The sequence below is a fragment of the Macrotis lagotis genome, chromosome X, assembly GCF_037893015.1.
Source record: "Macrotis lagotis isolate mMagLag1 chromosome X, bilby.v1.9.chrom.fasta, whole genome shotgun sequence".
NCBI lineage: Eukaryota > Metazoa > Chordata > Mammalia > Peramelemorphia > Peramelidae > Macrotis > Macrotis lagotis.
The window spans coordinates 471754143-471772019 of NC_133666.1; positions in this window are offsets into that span (position 1 = coordinate 471754143).

Below are 17877 nucleotides of genomic sequence, written 5' to 3' on the forward strand. Positions count from 1 at the left end.
ATGTCCATATACAGATATATCTATATACACAGATAGGCTATATGTCTATATACAGATATATCTATATACACAGATAGGCTATATGTCCATATACAGATATATCTATATACACAGATAGGCTATATGTCTATATACAGATATATCTAGATAGATAGATATAGGCTATATGTCTATATACAGATATAGACTATATATACACATATATATCAACTGCTCTTGAGTTGTTTGTATTTGGTTGGGGGGGAGTGGGGAGTTGTCTGTTTTTAAAATTTTTTAACTTGCATAGCAGAGTTGAGTTAAACTTTTGGAAGACCTCAGACACTTTCTAGTCCTGCGATCCCTTGTGAGTCACTTAACCTCTGTCCTTTTCCTCATCTGCAAAATGGGAATAATAGATGAGGTAATAGATATAAAGTGCTTTGAAAACTTTAAAGCAATATTTAGAAGCAGTCCGTTAGTTTTCAGTCAAGAAACATCACTTACGCCCAAACTATTGTAAGCAGGTGGTGGAAATTGGCAGACAAGATTAAAAAATTCTTTCCCTCAAGGAAAAAAAATTATTTTTTTTTAGGTTTTTGCAAGGCAATGGGGTTAAGTGGCTTGCCCAAGGCCACACAGCTAGGTAATTAAGTGTCTGAGGCTGGATTTGATCTCTGGTACTCCTGACTCCACTGTGCCACCTAGCCTCCCTAAGGGAAATTATTTTTCACATGAGGGAATCAAGTCTTCCCAGCGGAGTTGGCATCTGAGCTGAACCTGAGATGAAGGAAGGGTGATGGATCTGGAGCCAAAAGTTGTGGGGTGAAACCTATCTATGCATTTTCTCACTTGTGTGATGGTAGGCAAGGTCTCAGGGAGCTCTCTGGGACAGAACTTTCTTATTTGCATAATGACGATCTTAGACTAGATTGCACCTAGGGACATTTTCACTAGTAAATATGATCATAGATAGGCAGCTAGGTGGTTCAGTGGATGGAACAAGCTCTGGGGTCAGGAAGACTGACTACATATCTCACCTCAGACACTTGATACTAGCTGTGTAACCTTGGACAAGTCACTCAACCCTGACTGCTTCCCATCCTGATTCATATCTGGAGGAAAAAAGTAAGGCTGGTAACTCAGCACAGCATCCCCTCACTCAAATCCATTTCACTTGCTTGTCATGGCATCACCTCCCTAATACAGTCTTCTTTGAGAAAAAAGGACAAGCACCAGGGCCTCTTCCAAATCCAAATTTATAATGTGTGTGTGTTGAGAGTCACAGGAAATCTTCTCTAACCCAAAATTGTAGGCATCTTGGTAGTACAATGGATAAGTACTAGACCTGAAGTCAGGTCTGAGAACCAAATCTCAGACACTTCATAGCTATGTGATGTTGCCCAAATCATTTAACCGATTTGCCTCAGTTTCCTCAATTGTAAAATAGAATAAAAATAGAACCTACCTTTCAGGTTTGTTGGAGGATAAAATTAGTCAATATTTGTAAAGTAACTTACAAACTTTAAAGCACTCTGTAAATGCTACCAAATATCTCACAAACCTATTCTGATGTCTTAACACCAATATAGATTAATTTCATATAGGTAGCTTGGAACCTAAGTTGACCTCTTAACACTTACTAGCTGTGTGATTCTGGCAAGTTATTTAATTTCTTTCTCATTTTCATCAACTGCAACTAGGGATACTAATTGGGTCTGCTACATAGGTTTATTGTGAGGATCAAACAAGATAATATTTGTAATGCCTGGTACATTGTAAGCTTTTAATAAATGCTTATTTTCTTCCACCTTCTTTCTTGAAAGAAAGGATATCAGATTAGAATTATATCTTTCTACCTTGTCCATTCCCCCCCCCCCATAGTACTAAAGGAAGTAATTTTTAAGTTCAAATCATTTTCTTGATCACCAACTCTTAATGGGCAAACAGTGCTTCAAGATATATTCAGAGGTTTGATTCCCTGTCCCTCAAATCCTAGTGACATAAAGACCATCACAACTAGTGAATATCAAATTAATTTCTTTATCCAAACTGATAGCAAACAAGGTATCATAAAAGATATAAGATAGAATAATACAATAAACAATATACCAAGTATATATTGTACACCAAGTGAACTCTGCTTTTGGGAATAACAGAGATTCCTTAATCTCACCATAGACAACTTTCCTAAAATCTCTAATGTAGCAAGCTATAAATCAGGAATTGTTGAGGCTTCTGCTTCTCTGCCTGTGCTTCTTCCCAGTTTTTCTTTCCCTGGGCATCTTTTCTTGAAGAGGAATTGGAGTCAAGCTTTTCATCATTTGAAGCTAGAAGCCAAAGGCTATTTTTCCTCTCGTACAAAAATGTAAGTAGAAGGAAGAATGACCAGAGAAAAATCAAAAGTGTACTATAAAATTACAATGAATAAGCATGGCCCCCAAAGAAGAGTTAGAAGATATCTCCCTCCTCTCCTTTGGGGGCCACATATATGAATTATTGTATAGATTTTCAGACCTTTTTAATGTATTGATTAGTTTTGTTTATTTTTTATTCCTCGTTTGTTTTTTCCCCTTACAAATATTTTATATGGGGGCAGCTAAGTGGCGCAGTAGATAGAGCACTGGCCCTGGAGTCAGGAGTACCTGAGTTCAAATCCAGCCTCAGACGCTTAATAATTACCTAGCTCTGTGGCCTTGGGCAAGCCACTTAACCCCATTTACCTTGCAAAAACCTTAAAAAAATATTTTATATGGAGTGGTTCTTAGGAAGTGGGTAAAGAAAGAAGGATACTTGAAAAAATTTAGTTGATATTAAAACAAAAGATACCATAAACTTTTTTTTTCAAAGAAAGAAATCTCTCCTAAGCTCTGCCAACTCCATCACTCACATAGACATGGAGTGCTGACTAATAGCTCTCTCCACCAATGATGAAAATCTAATTGAAATATACCATGTATGACCCTGGTTACATATCCATTCTTATGTGCCAGAACTGGGGCAGGTGATGAGTGAGAAATGGGGCCAATAGGATAGTCATCTAAGTGCAGTGTTGACATGGATGCCAGTAGGTACTAATTTTAGTGAAGGTTAATAAAAGAGACCAAAATGGCAGTAATCACAGAGAGAGGAATTTGAGGCCAGACAGTATTTGACATTGATGTTATTGACATCCAGTGACTGGGAAGTGAATTGTCTAAAGAGCCCATTGAGAAGTAAGAGGCATGTCCAAAAGCAGAGCAATCAGCAATCATTACAGGAAATAAAGTGGAGAATATAGGCAGGGAACCCAAGAGAAGAGAATTAAGTTAGAATAGCACTACAGAATCAAAGCAGATCCTCTAGCACAGCAGAAAGACTATGTCAGTGGCTGAGGCCTTCCATTCCTTGGAACTCCAGGATTTAAGGATTTAAATTTGAACATCAGAACTGTTCAAATGTTCAATTCAGGGGCAGGGCTTGAGACACTTATCCTTTGTCTTTCAATGTAGTTGCTTTCATTCATTTCTAAAAATTTACTAAAGAACTATATACAGTTAAAAATAAAATACATGTAAAACAACATGACACAAAATTGGGAACTTAATAGCCTATATTTTATATTGTTTCAGTCTAATTCTTCATGACCCCTTTGATTTCTTGGCAAGATACTTTTAAGGGTTTGCCCTTCTCTTTTCCAGCTCATTTTACAGATGAGGAAACTGAGGCAAACAGTGCCCAAAATCACACATCTAACACATGTCAAGACTGTATTTGAACTCAAGTCTTCTAGACTCCAGATCCTGTGCTCTATCTACCAAGCCACCTAAGGGCCCCAGGTTTTGAATTAGAATGTGCGAATTAGGTACCTTGAAAATCATTAATGATCTGAATAAGGCCTTAGATTTGTATAGTTCATAACAGTTTACAAAGAAATTTCATATCCAGTATCTCTTTGACACCTTAGTATAAAGAGGAGAGTAATTATGATCATTTTTCAAATATTGTCATTAAAATAAGGGTCCTTTCTGCAGTCCTTCAGCTAATAAGTGGCAGAGTCAGGACTCCCAAGATATTCTGAATTCTGGTCCAATACATAAATTAAAATGGTTCCCTGCTTTTCTTTTCAAAGATTCTTGAGTGTAGCTATAATAACTTTAAATTTACACCTTCCCCTTGGGTAAGATTTAGTCATTGTTGTTTTTGTTTTGTTTTAATTTGCTTTCCTTTTCGGCCTTGTGGCTCATTCACCAGTCAAAGTTGTAGTTCAAATGCTGTTCAGAATATTATGAAAGGAAAGGAAATAGTAAATCTATCCCGTACGTGAGAGACCAGTCTTACATCCAAGTGGAAAAAGTGACTGCCTTAGTTTATATGTCTTTAAATACATATACTCAAAATCTTTATTATATACAACATGGTTAATTGAGTATAGTTCTTGATGATTCCAATTTTATTGGCACTATCCAAAGTACCATAGTTGGGCAATGAATAGGGCAGTAACTCATCAAACATTTAATTTCTTGATCTTGGTCACATCGATATCATTCAGCTCCTTCACAGTCTGCTTGATCTGATATTTATTAATCTTGATATCCATAATGATCATTGAAGATTCAGTGATCAAGAGAAACTTCATGGAGGTCAAAACTTTTTACTCCAAGAGGAACTTTTCTGAATACTCTTGGGCTTTGAAGCCAGAGTATCAGAAGGTAGATTTTTCTTTTGTTGAGACGTTGACCATCCTAAAACACTTCCTTCTTGGCATTCAAGGTCTTTGACATATAGGTTCTGTCTCAAAAGGACAGGCTTCTTGTGCTCTAAACATCTCTACTGAAATTCCACCATTAGAGTATAATTGTTTTAATAAAAATATACAATCTAACTACCTTAAATTACTGCAATTTATACCTTAATGTGAATTAGGTTCAACAGATGCTTTCTTGCTAACCACTAACTGAATGAAGTTTTGATGGGATAGGTAAGAGGAAAGCATAATTTCACAACATAAGAACCCTGGATAGGCATGCATAGAGAGGTTGCTACTGCTGAGAAAACAGGGACTGGTGATCTGAACCACTCCTGTTTCTGTATCTAGTCATTATTGTTTACTGGGGTTTACCTCTGATGAAACCTTTGCTCTAATTAGGGGGGTTCAGCTTTCCATTCTCAGATTCATCAGCTCCATAAAGCCCCATCCCATTATCCAGAAAGCTATTTTATCTTTTGACTCCTGTTCAGGAACTTCTTAAAAAGAAAAGTAGGAAGATAGATGCTCGGTGCACAATAAGAATTAGGCAAAAGAATTTGTTCATACATAGAAAGAAATATGATAGCCGTAAAAAGAGTCATAACACATAAAAAACAGTACTATAAGCAAATTAGAAAATCAAGGACTAGTCTACCTGTCAGATCTATGGAAAGGGGAACAGTTCATGACTAAGGAAGAGTTGGAGAACATCATTAAAAACCAATTAGATGATTTCGATTACATTAAATTAAAAAGGTTTTGCACAGATAAAACCAATGTAATCAAGATCAAAAGAAAAGTAGTAAATTGGGAAACAATCTTTACAACTAATGATTCTGACAAAGGACTCATTTTTAAAATATACAGAGAACTGAGTCATATTTTTAAAACAAAAAGGCATTCCTCAATTGACAGATGGTCAAAGAATATGCAAAGGCAATTTACAGATGAGGAGATCAAAGCAATCCATAGCCATATGAAAAAATGCTCTAAATCATTAATTATTAGAGAAATGCAAATTAAAGCTTCTCTGAGGTACCACCTCACACCTCTCAGATTGGCCAGTATGACCAGGAAGGATAATGATCATTGTTGGAAGGGATGTGGGAAATCTGGGACACTATTACACTGTTGGTGGAGCTGTGAACTCATCCAACCCTTCTGGAGAGCTATTTGGAACTATGCCCAAAGGGCAACAAAAATGTGCATACCCTTTGACCCAGCAATACCACTACTGGGTCTGTACCCTGAAGAGATGAGGAAAAAGGGTAAAAACATTACTTGTACAAAAATATTTATAGCAGCCCTGTTTGTGGTGGCAAAGAATTGGAAATCAAGTAAATGTCCTTCAATTGGGGAATGGTTTAGCAAACTGTGGTATATGTATGTCATGGAACACTATTATTCTATTAGAAACCAGGAGGGACAGGATTTCAGGGAAACCTGGAGGGATTTGCATGAACTGATGCTGAGTGAGATGAGCAGAACCAGAAAAACACTGTACACCCTAACAGCAGCATGGGAGTGATGTTCAACCTTGAAGGACTTGCTCATTCCATCAGCGCAACAATTGGGAGCAATTTTTGGCTGTCTACAAAGGAGAGCACCATCTGTATCCAGATAAGGAACTGTGGAGTTTGAACAAAGTGCAAGGACTATTCCCTTTAATTCGGGGGAAAAAAAAAACCCAGATGTCTTATGGTTTGATCTGGTTACCTCTGAGAATTCTGTTCTCTTTAAAGGATATGGTTTCTCCCTCATCACACCCAATTTGGATTGAGGTACAACATGGAAACAAAGTAAAGACTGACAGAGTGCTATCTGTGGGGTGGGGGTGGGGGGAGGGAAGCAAGATGGGGGAAAACTGTAAAACTCAAATAATATCTTTAATAAAAATTAAAATTAAAAAAAGAGTCATAACATGTATCAACAGAACCATTTAATAGAATTTGGTAACCTTTTTCTTTTTAAAAGTTTGGGTCTCCATATCTAGCCCAGAATGGAAGTACAAGGGCCAAATTCCAGTTCTACTCTGATCTGAGCTCTAACTTGCTCTACTTCTGAGCTAGATTATCCTGATCCTCTTCCCCTGCTTCCTGAGGGCCCCATGTTAATACTGAATTTAAGAGATCTCCAATCAGTTTAGCCTCTTGAAACTCAGAACTGCTGAGCCCAGGAGAACTATTAACCCCAGCCTCTCCAACAGGAAGGACTCTAGGTTTGAGCCCCTACCCCAGACTGGAATTCAATAATTAGTACTCTTCCCTGGTGGCTAATATTCCAGCCTCATTGGTAGATATAATATGCAGGACTGCTAATTAGATGTTTTTATCTTTTAATTTTACATTAAAATGCCCTGTGATGAAAGGTTGCTGACAAAGCAGAGATTTCCCCTGGTTATCAGTCACTTATTCTGGTGTACACCATGATCATAGTGTTCATGGATATTGCTGCCATTATCATACCCATAGCTGCAAGTATTATTTTTTACACTTTTTTTTTGAAATTCACAAGGCTGCCTACTTAAGGAAAGGAAAAAAGAGAATTCTACCCTATTCCAGACATAGACTTGCCTAAGCAACACATATATGTACTGTCAAATGGGGCCAGATGGGATGTAGGGCAGATGTCCTTCCCCCACTAGATTCTCTGGATGTAGTTCAAAATAGTCCTCATGCTTTGAAGCCAGAAAGGAAATGAGTGAGATAGAGGGACATGCCACCCCCCTACTTTTTTTTTTTTTTTTTTTTTGCTGATTTCTGGCTTAGCAGCCCATTAGGGAATTCTTGCAAGAGCATATTCAGGACCAGAATTAGCACCCCTCCTCCCTCAAGCTTTCACAGGGTATACTGAAGGCAGAAAGAATATCCCTGCATGTATTTTACAAATCCTCATTACATTCAGAAGGAGAAGTATGAGTCATTTAATGAAGAGGATAATAAGCCAGGCCAGAGAGAAAACTCAAGGCATCAGGAGAATAGTCAATTAGGGGAGAGGGAAGATCCCAAAGACAAAACTTTGCATATTCACCATTTTGTCTAAGTTTAGTCCTATAGATAAAACTTGAATTCAATATTCAGAAAATTTTATTGTGTCAATAAAGTTATTTATGTAAATAAGTAATATGAATTATTAATAGCACATAAGATAAATGAAACTTCAATGTGATCATTTCAATTTGAGTGTGTTATTAACAGTGTTTCATTTCTGGCCATCTAACATTATAGTGAAAAGCACAATTCAAAACATCAAATTCAAAACTACAATTCAGAATACTGGGTTATATTTTTAAATGTCATATTTTAATGATCAAAATCAGTGTCACAAAAGAAAAATTTTAACATGACCCAAGGGTTAAATATTAAATGCGAGGACATCAACACAATGGAAAATTCTACAGATGTACCAATGACTGTACAATCTTTCTGTGGTTAACTCTTTTTTTGCTAGGCCATGGGGTTAAGTGGTTGCCCAAGGCCACACAGCTAGGTAATTATTGTCTGAGACGGGATTTGAACCCAGGTACTCCTGACTCCAGGGCTGGTGCTTTATTCATTGCGCCACCTAGCCACCTCATGTGGTTAACTCTTAATGATAAGTTTCAAAGTGACAAATTAGAGATTAACTGGTTCATTTGTTAAAATTAGGCAGAATATATCAAATTCTCAAATGAATTCAGAAAATAATTTTCTTATAGGTCATTGGGACAAATGGTTTAAAATAAAATCTTTAATTGTAAGTATCGACACGGGTCAGTCTGGAAGACAAATCTTTTCACTGTCAGCTAAAGAATGTTATGAACCTCAACTCAATACTATTGAGGAATAATATAGGATAATTTATGTCAGGAAATTTGCATTTTAAGCAATAGTCATTATATTCAAAGTAATCCCCTAGAAAATTGACTGAGGATTATTTTATACCTTCTATATTTCATCTATGTATGGACATATATTAATACTTTTTCACAGATATAAAAAGTATTTAACTGAAATTCTTGCAGTTTCTTTTACTGTACCTATTAAAAGTTGTTTACCAACTATTGCTTTTGTGAAAGTGTTTTTTTTCCTTGTCTTTCCCCATTCTTCTCTCCCCCTCTCCCCTGGAGAAAAAAAAAAATTGGGTTTCTGTTATGAATTGAGTAGACCTCTTAATATTTTGTATGTCTTACTATTTTGATACTTAATAATTTGTTTTATTATATAATTGATAAAATAGTGATGTGTATTAATGTTAGTTCAATCATATATTTATACTCTCTTGGGAATATGTGGTTATAATTCTGAGGAAGAACTAATTTTCCAGTGTTCACCAGTTTATAAAATCTAGTTTGAAAGCCTAAAAACTGAAATGCAAAAAAAAAAAATAACCAGGTATAGGTAGACTTTCTAAAGTAGAAAGATTTGTGATTTTTTAGCTAAGATAGAGATGAGAATATTATGTCATAGGTATGCATCTGAAAGAGATGATATTTAAATTAGAACATAACAGAGATTGGTGTCAGTGGTCTGTTTTCTTCCATATCAGAGAATATAAAATCAAAGAATTCAAGCTAGTTCTGATTTGTTTTAATTTATTGCTAGTATACCCATTCTCCTCACCCTTAAAAAAAGTATATCATTAACTATTTAGGAGAAATTGTGGTTTGGTTTGATTTTTAATTGTAAAAGGTGCTTGCTAACCACTTTCAGACTATTCCCATCTACTGCTGTAATTAAAGATGGTAGATATGTTCTTGAAACAATTGGATGGCACAGGGCAAGACCTTATAACTGTTTTTCATCTTTGTGTCTGTAGTGCTTTTTTTCAGAGTAGGCACTTAATAAATGTTGTCTTGGGTCTCTTCTCTAGTTAAATGTTGTCCCACTTTCTCTCAAGCCTGAGGCCATTCCTGAGGGGCAGTCCTGCAGGGCATTTCCTCTAGAAGCTGCCCCACTCTTGGATGGATCAGGGTTACACAAGTAGCTTTTTATTTTACATTCTGTATCTAGAACCTTATCAGACTTTGACTTTAATGTATATATTCTAGAACAGTTCTAGAAAAGGTAAATTACTGAAACTTTTTTTTTAACTGAAACTTTTTAATTTTTTAAATTTCAGTTTTAGTGCTGGGCACTTCAGAAATCAGTACAAAGTTGTTTTTTTTTAAAGATTCAGGAGTTAAATGGACAAAGTGATACATTGTTTTCATTATTCTCATTAAATAAACTCAAATGTTTCATATTTTCATCCTTAGAATTCAGACTCACATGTTTCTGATCTCAAACTTTAGAAGGGTTCTACCCTTCTAAAGATCACACACTCTTAACTGATCTTTGTTCTTTAAGTTTTTTATTGACCTTTGGCCCCAAGTATCGAATTATAATAATGATTTGTAAAAGAAAATTTACTTGAGTCTGTCAGAGGAACCTATAGAATCATAAAGATAAAGAGAGATTCTGTTCTGATAGCTATTTGATGTAAATTGTAATAATCCTGAATGGTTTTGTTTCTGTTTGGTTAATTTATCACTACAATTAACCATGGTGGTTGAGTTCATCTAGACAGATTTCTCTCCACCCATACAAACTGCAGAGGGATAAGGACTGATTTACAGTCAGGGAACCTGGGTTCATAATTATTTGGCCACCTCAGGAAAATCACTTTACCATTCTCAGCCTCAATTTTCTCATGTTTATATGTGAGGATTGAATTAAACAACTTCCTTCCCAGCCTTGTGAATCTATGAAAACAATTAATTTCTTGTGGCTTAGGAATTTTCTTTGTACAGTAGGACATAATTGCAGCACTACATTTCACTAACAGATATCAGTATACAATATTCTATAATTTAATGCAGAAATTTCTCAAATCTGAAACGCCAATTTATTTTATGTGATTTTTTTCTTTATTTTTTTTTTACATGTAAAGATAGTTTTCAACGTTCATTTTTTTTGTAAGACTTGAGTTTTCAGGGGGTGGCTAGGTGGCACAGTGGATAGGGCACTGGGCCTGGAGTCAGGAGAACCTGAGTTCAAATTGGGCCTCAGGCACTTAATAATTACCTAGCTGTGTGGCCTTGGACAAGCCACTTAACCCCATTTGCCTTGTAAAAACCTAAAAAGCAAAATTGTTTTCCATTTTTTTCCCCTCCCTTCTCTTTGACAGAGAGCTATTTGATATAGGTTGTACACCTTTGTTAAACATACTTCCATATTGGTCACGTTGTTAAAGTAGAATCAGAACAGAAAGGGGGGGGATATAAAACAAATTTTAAAAATTGAAAATAGTATTCTTTGGCCTGCATTCAGATTCATAGTTCTTTCTCTGGAAGTGGATGGCATGTTTTACCACTTGTCTATTAGAATTGTCTTAGCATTGTACTGCTGAGAAGAACTAAGTCTATCACAGTTGATCATCACACAATGTTTCTGTTAATGTGTTTGATGTTCTCCTGGTTCTGCCCACTCCATTTAGCATCAGTTCATACAAATATGAAATTCCAAAGTAGATATTTTTCTTTTTTGCTATATAATTTCCAATTGAATGTAGCATACTTTTAGGATATCTGTAATTTGATTATTATATCACAGTTGCCTCATATTTTAATTTTCTATAAAAATGTGTCCTTTTCAAATTTCTGGTAACCAGTCATTCTACTTCTGACATTAGCAGTATCTATCTTCTTTAGTACATGAAATGCTATCTTGGAAATCATTAATACCTGGACTCGCATCTCACTAATGACACTGTGACCAAGAGCAAGTAAATCCCTTCAGTTCTCAGAAGTTAAATTTCCTACCTGAAAAATGGTAATGATGATATCTATATCATAGAGTTCTTATTAATAGTGCAAAATTCATTTCAATCCTTTTTTCTTTTTTTTCAAGGCAAATGGGGCATTTTAATCCTTAACATGCTAGATACATATAAGAAATTATACTTTTGCCAGGTCCATTTTCATATTAAGTGACTGAAGGTTAGATTTAATTTTAGATGCCTTTTTTTGGTTTCTTGAGAAAAGTTAAGAAAATAGTTTCAGTTATTGGAGTTTGAGAATACATGAATATTAGAGACTAAAATCATCTGAAAGTTGGATCCTTTCAATACTTGAAGCAATACAGAAATAGTGAGATTACTATTTATTTCTTTTTAAAGAAATTCCAATTTATTCCTTGCCTTATAGACTTTTTTATTCCTATATAAATATTGCCATATGGTGACAGAACAGTATATGTAAGATAGGAGTGAGAAAAATTCCCTGTAGCTATTACTAGCAACAACTGAAGGGAGTTAAAGTATCTTGAAGTTGGTGAGGAATAGAATTTAAAATTTCTAAAGGAAATCTTGATAACATTTTTTGTTTTTGCTTTTTTTTTAGTTTTTTTTTTTATTTTTGCAAGGCAATGGGGTTAAGTGGCTTGCCCAAGGCCACACAGCTAGGTAATTATTAAGTGTCTGAGGTCGGATTTGAACTCAGGTACTCCTGACTCCAAGGCTGGTGCTCTATCCACTGTGCCACCTAGCCGTCCTTGATGACATTTTAAAAAAGAATAGCTCTCATTTTTTATACAGCTTCAAAGTTTGCAGAATATTTACATACACTATCACATTTGATCCTGATGATATCATCGTAAATTTGGTCCTTTTATTCTCCTAATTTTACAGAAAAAGATACTGAGTCTGAGAAAAGGGAAATGGCAAATTTTTTACTAAGGTCTTCCTGACTTTAGGTCTAGGGTTCTGTTCAGTAGCAACTTACTTGAAATCAGAAAACAAACCAGAGCATTTCACACTTTTTTCAGTAATTTCATATAGATAACAGTAAAAAAAAAAAAGCAGAATCCTCTGCCCTGAGCACCAGGATTTAGAAGGCTCTGATACCACTTCAGCAGGTTTAAAAAAAACTGAGTTTAGTAAAAGTAATTAATTCTGTTATGGAAACCCTGGAGTTGCGCATGTTGTAGCGAGGTCTGCAATGCCAGTTCCAATTTCTTGGAGATAAAGAAGATAGCCATAGCTGAGAGATCATATTCTGGGTCTCCTGCCTTCAGGGAGGAATATGGGCCTTGAAATTGGCTCAGTCTCAGATATTTACAATATAAGCAATATGTTTCTCAGTCTCAGATATTTACAATATAAGCAATATGTTTCTTTTGGAACAGTTCAGAATAAACGCCACTTTCCCTGCTGTAGAGTAGGTGATAGAGGAGCAGTTCTTTCTTAGATCTAGAGGGTATGGCACTTAATCTCAGGCAATTTAACTTTCCTTTCTCAACACATGCTTATTAGTCAAAAGACAATCATGAACATTGAGAAATATTTACCAAATCCAACAGTAAAACAATACTCAGAAAAACTATACAATAGATTTCAAGAATATAGGGACAGGGATTCAGTTCCCCAGAAGCAAAATGAAATCTCAGCTTTACAGGAGAGAAGAATGAGGAGTATCTGTGGATGCAAATGCTGGGAATCAAGGTTAGTGATGCCTCCTCCCTACATGCCTATGGCTCTGGAGATTTTACATGCCCTCATTCAAAGTCTATCTTTTGTAAGGGTGGAAAAGAAACCACCCCATTTGGCTCTATTGTCTTGGCTAGGTACAAATACTTACTGATTAATTCAGATAGGCTGAGTGCACAGGGCCAAAGAACATCAACTTTTTCACTTCTTGTGTGCCTTTCCTTTATCTTCATACCTGTTCCTTTCTCACTCAACCAGAACTCCCATCTACTCTCATATGCTCATAACTTTGACTGTACACAAATTGAGAGACTACTAGTTGTTTCTCTTGTTCTCCCCAACTCCTTGTAGGCTCCTCAGTGGTAGCCTCTAGCCAGTTAAAGGATATTTCCTCTTACTTTCCCAACTGGCTTTGTTTTTAAAAGTTGCTTTGAAGATATGTTTCTTGCTGCTTGCCCCAGAATCAGTTTGTGATATTTATCCTGGACAGCAAAATTAAAAGTTCCCTTCCACTTTTAAAGCGACTCCTTGCCATTCCCAGAGCTCAATTAGCAGAGCTCATTACTGCTCTACTTTTCACAAATTGAGTTCTTTTCATTTTTCTACTAAGAAAATAAAAGAGATTCTTCAGTTGTGATGGAATCTTGAGCAAATGAGCTTAGAGGATATCTGGAAACTTTCTTTTTTTTATAGCTAATTAAACTGAGGCAAAAAAAGGCAACTCAATTAATACCAATTTGTTAAGTCTTTGTTAAAGGTTAGACACTACTGCTAGATAACTGGAAATACAACTGACAAAAAACAGGAGATAGCACATAAATATATGTTTATAGAAAGTAAATACAAAATAAATATGTGGTAGTTAAACAAATGCATTGTAGTTAAATACAAGCTAAGGAAGAAAAACACCCCAGTTCAGGAGATTAGGAAAAGTATCAGGTGGATGGTAATATTTGATCTGAGTCTCAAAGGAAATGAATTCTAAGAGACAGAAAGCAATAAGGTTTGATATGAAGAAAAGCTAATGAGAAATAGAGCATTCAGAAAGTGTATTGGACAACCTTGGATTGAAGGTGAAACAACTTGCAGATGAGGCAGCCCCTAGATTTACTAACTTCTCATCCCTACAGCTTTTTGAAAAAAAAATCAGATGTGGAAGTTGAAGCTCTAATGATTACATTCTCTTAGGTCAGGTCCTATATTCAGGGGACTTGCAAGTCATTGAACTGTTGACATAAAGAAGGATATGCAGCAGGATATAGACTTGGCCTCCCTCACCTCAAGCTTTTTATGCAAATGATCAGGGAGCTACTCTTGTGATATTAGGTACCCACCAAATCTGATTCTACATGACTGGGATTTTTTTTTTTTGCCTTCAAACGGCCAACCAAAGTTTTGTCTTGGGTCTATCCCATAATATTTAGAAAAGAGGTGAAGGGAAAGAAGCTAGGATCAATCAGGTCCTGGGACAGCTTTGCCTTCTTTTAGATAAAGCTTTTCTGTTTTGTACATGGGAGGGGAAAAACCAATTCCAACACACCAGACAATTGTCTAAGTGGTATGCTGCCTATTTGTTAAGTTGTTTCGCTTAAAAGAAGGGCAAGCAGTTACAAATAACTGTGTCCTTGGGCCATGAATTTTAAAAGGAGCATAAAATGTATCATCAATGTGCAACCACTATAACACCTCATCAGAAATTTATTTATGGGAAAAAGTCCATTAAGTATTTTGCAAGTGGAAATTAAATTCAACTTGTTAAATATTTATTATATGCTTGTACAGAATTATCACTAAATATTAGCATATTTTATACAAATACCACAATGTACAGATTGTCTGGTACAAACAGGTGAAAAATAATATCTTTAATGTTTCTTCATAAATGATTAGTAAGTTTCATAATTCCATAATTCCTTTTATATTCAAAGAAATTCTTTTGAGTTTTGGAGATAGATTTGAGCAAAATTTTAGATATAGATTTCCTGGTGTTTCTCCTGTCAGGGTTTGATGTGAAAGCCTTATAAAAGAAATACTTCAAACATTTTAAGTTAGACCCTAGAGCCTGAGGGGTCATGTAACATCCAGATAATCTACTGGAACATGTTTGCTACATTTAGATGTATTTATATATTCTCTCTCTCTCTCTCTCTCTCTCTCTCTCTCTCTCTCTCTCTCTTTCCTTTTGTGGGGACAGGGAAAGAGGAAGAAAGAAAAGTACTTTTTGTTGTTAATCATACAAACTTGTCTTTTGGTGAACTGCCTTTTTAAATTTTAGAATAAAATAGCACAGACATTGCAAACCATTATAGACAAGATAGCTAGGTTGAGCACCATTCCCTTTTGACTAAGCATTGGAAGGAAAGGTAGCTTTTCTTTTTCTTTTTCTATCTCTTTTTCTTTCTCTATCTCTCTCATGAGGTCTCTCTGTCCTTTATCTATCTATTGTCTCCCTATCTTTATCTAGATCTAGTTATCTCTCTTTACCTAACTCAAAAGGTAAGGGAAGTGCTGAAAATAGAAGTTTTCCACTCCAGATTCAGAAGGAAATGGAAATATGGAAAATGTCATATGGAAAGACAGTTCTCAGTTACTCTTCAGCTCCCAACAATCAATGCAACAGGAATGCATGGGTTCCCAGAGTTTAGGGAAGGAAGATATACTTAGGCATAACTGATTGTTTCTCAGTTGTATCTTCCAATTTCCACATCACCAAATTGGTAAATTCTGGCTCTGATTCTGTTGAGTTTTTCACAAGGTCATCATCTCTTCACCCTGGAAGCCCACTCCATCCCAGAATTGCCCCTCTCATTGGAAGTAGCCTTCAATTCCTTCAGTTTCTCCCTCTGATTGGCTTGTACCTTCCAGAACCTTCATTTTAAGGAGCAAGCTCAGGCCAATCATCTCTTTATTCTCCACCCGATTCCCCTACTGACCTTGCTCCTCAAAGATTTGTGTTCCTTGTGCTTAGCACAGTGCCTAGCAAATAATCATGACTTAAATGCTTCTTGACTAAACATCTCTAAGGCAGTGCTTGCAGCACACTGGCCCTTAGAAGAGGCAAGGTTACTAAGGGACTAGATAATTCCCATTCATGCTCATAAACCTGATCTAAGGCTTCATCCTGAAACTGACCTTCAGCTCCAAAACTGTGATTCTTTCTGGGATTCTCTGACATCACCCCATTCTCCTAGTTCACTCTTACTTCACGTAAAACCTTGACTGCATGGACTGTCATTTTATGATTCACTAGCCCTTGTCCCTTGACCTATTGTTCTAGGATAACACCATCTGTTTTCCTTTTCTTGCTTCTAGTCCCAGCTTTCTAAAAATTGTCTTAAAATTGAGGAAGTCTCAAAATTAATTTGATTTTACCCACTTTAAAATTAATTGGAAATTGGGAATGGTCTAGCTGGTCCCTCACTACTGCTTATCATTCTGTTCCAATACTTTTAAAGATTTGTTCTCTAAATTCCCTGTATTCTCAAGTCTTGGGTATCCTCACTCATTATACTTTCAGCAAGTGACATCCTACTTGGATGAAAACAGACTTTCCAACAGGAATGCCATCAACACCTCTCGTACCCTCTTCAAAAATAGTATTACGTGGCAGTTTGATGGCACAGTGGATAGAGTACTGGCCCTGGAGTCAGGAGGACCTGAGTTCAAATTCGGCCTCAGATACTTAATCATTATCTAGCTGTGTGACCTTGGGCAAATCACTTAACCTCATTGCCTTGCAAAAAACAACCAAAAAAACCCAAACAAAAATAGCATTACTCTTTGTCTTCTTTCTTGGCTCAGAGAAAATTGCCTACCCACTTCTTGCTAAAGCTAATTGTTTTAACTTTGCTCTTGATCTCTTCCCCTTCCCCTTCCATATCCTTTAGAACTGTCCTCCAACAATTAACTTCCCTCCTTCCTGTTTCAGTTTTCAGATTTAGCATTTAAACAGTAAGACGTGTCATAATAGAGAATTGTGGATTTTGAATAATGATATTGGTGACAATAAAGCTAGCCCAACATTTGGAGTTTATCAATTATCATTCATCTGAAGCAATGGACTATTCAAAACAATACAGAAAAAGAATTGCATCTGATGTTGACTAGTAAATGGTTAATATACTTTTTTTTTTTTTTTTTTTTTAGTTTTTGCAAGGCAAATGGGGTTAAGTGGCTTGCCCAAGGCAACACAGCTAGGTAATGATTAAGTGTCTGAGACCAGATTTGAACCCAGGTACTCCTGACTCCAGGGCCTGTTCTTTATCCACTACGCCACCTAGCTGCCCAATATACTTCTTTTTTTTAATTTATTTTTTTATTCTCATTTTGTACAAATGCTTTTTTTACATTAATAAAATATTCTTGTTTACAAGTAAACAAAATACCCCTCCTCCCCCATGAATATAGATAGACTTGTTTGGGTGAAAAAAGTAAAGGGGAGAGAAAAAATTAAAATAAAAAAATAATAATAGTAATAATTGTAGGTATGGCCAGGTGGCGCAATGGACAAAGCAACAGCCCTGGAGCCACGAGCACCCAAGCCCACATCCAGCCTCGTAAACCCAACAATCACCCAGCCGTGTGACATGCAAGCCACCTGATCCCCACTGCCCTGCAAAAACCAAAAAAAAAAGAAAGAAAAAAAAGACCCAAAATAAAATAAAATAGTAATAATAGTAGGGGTGGCTGGGTGGCAGACAGAGCATTGGCCCTTGAGCCAGGAGCAC